This window comes from Agelaius phoeniceus, chromosome 7 (genome assembly GCF_051311805.1).
Source record: "Agelaius phoeniceus isolate bAgePho1 chromosome 7, bAgePho1.hap1, whole genome shotgun sequence".
Taxonomy (NCBI): Eukaryota; Metazoa; Chordata; class Aves; order Passeriformes; family Icteridae; genus Agelaius; species Agelaius phoeniceus.
This window is the reverse complement of record NC_135271.1, coordinates 3,171,057-3,172,500: the sequence shown is the minus strand read 5'-3', so window position 1 is coordinate 3,172,500 and position 1,444 is coordinate 3,171,057. Positions and strand designations below refer to the sequence as shown.

General features: G+C 65.3%; 1 non-coding gene across 1 annotated transcript; it reads right to left on the bottom strand.

Moving 5' to 3' along the window:
- Window positions 1–988: 988 nt before the first annotated feature.
- LOC143694575 (5.8S ribosomal RNA) lies at window positions 989–1,141 on the bottom strand. The gene has a single exon (XR_013183156.1). It is a non-coding gene; the product is annotated as a 5.8S ribosomal RNA (ribosomal RNA).
- Between the last annotated feature and the right edge of the window lie 303 nt (window positions 1,142–1,444).

Below are 1,444 nucleotides of genomic sequence, written 5' to 3'. Positions count from 1 at the left end.
TTAGTTTCTTTTCCTCCGCTGACTAATATGCTTAAATTCAGCGGGTCGCCACATCTGATCTGAGGTCACAAGCCCAAAGCTCGGCCGCACCACGCACGGGGGTGTGCACAGAGACGGCCACCTTGTCTCCCCCGCCCGGTACGCCGCCCGCCCCCTCTCTTCTCTGCACTCCCGGAGGGAGCCGGAGAGAGAGAGCGAGCACGTGTGTGCGCGAGCAAGCGACGAGGAGACAGAGAGCCCCATCTCGGAGACGAGAACCAAAAAGGGAGCGCGGCAGAGACAGCCCCGCGTGGGAGGACTGGGCAGGCGGCGGCGCGCGCGACGGCCTCAGTGGGGAGAGAGAGAAGAGCGACTGCACCCCTTGGTGTGCCCTGAAACCACGACAGAAGAGGAGGGGGCGGGCGAAGGGAGGAGGGGTCAGAACCCCCATCCCTGGCGCTCTCGCCTCGCCTGTCCGTGCTGCAGCACGGCACGGTACCGCTGCGGTACCCACCCGAAAACAGCCGCCCACACGGGGGGGGAGCCTAGGGGCAAGGCCCGCACCTCGCCTCCCCGTCTCACCCTCCTCTCTCTTTCTCTCGGCCCTCGGTGACGCCTTTCGACACTGTCTCTCGCTCTCCCCAGGCCGCCGTGCCACCGCATCCCTGGCACGGTCCTGGCGAGGACAAGCTCCGCCCCAGCGGCTCGCTCCGGGAGCAGGGAGCTACGGAGCGCTCCCCGAGTCTGCATTTAGGGGGACGAAGGCCCTGCGCGGCAACGACGACGACGATGACAACTGCAATGACGACGATGCCTACCGGGCCGCAGGGAAGGGATCGAGGCCGCCTAGGGAAGCGCTTCTCTCGCCGAACCCCTGACCACCTTCCCTCCGGGCACTGGAGGGACACCGGAATCGCCGCTGCCGCTGCCACCTCCGCGGGCGACGGGCCTGCAAGGCGACCTTAGCCGCGCCGCCGGGGTGGCCCCTGGACAGCAATTGATTGTCAAGCGATGCTCAGACAGGCGTAGCCCTGGGAGGAACCCGGGGCCGCAAGTGCGTTCGAAGTGTCGAAGATCAATGTGTCCTGCAATTCACATTAATTCTCGCAGCTAGCTGCGTTCTTCATTGACACACGAGCCGAGTGATCCACTGCTAAGAGTTGTCTGCCCTTTGGGCACCGCTCACGCCGAGCGGCCCCTTTTTTTGTTACTCTGGCGCCGAGGACGCGTGGGCGTGCACCTGGCTTCGACCGTACGAGCACACAGAAATGGAAGGGGAGGGAAAAAAACAACTGGAGCAACCTACGCTATGAAGGCCAGCCAAGAGGCAGAGGAGCTCGCACCCCCAACTGCCTCCCCCTGTGAGGGGAGACGCCGACCTCACAAATGCCGTCCTTCAGAGGTGGCCCAGGCGCCCAGGCTCGGCCTGGCCTCCGTGTGGAGGGCCACGTGGCGCGTGCCAGAA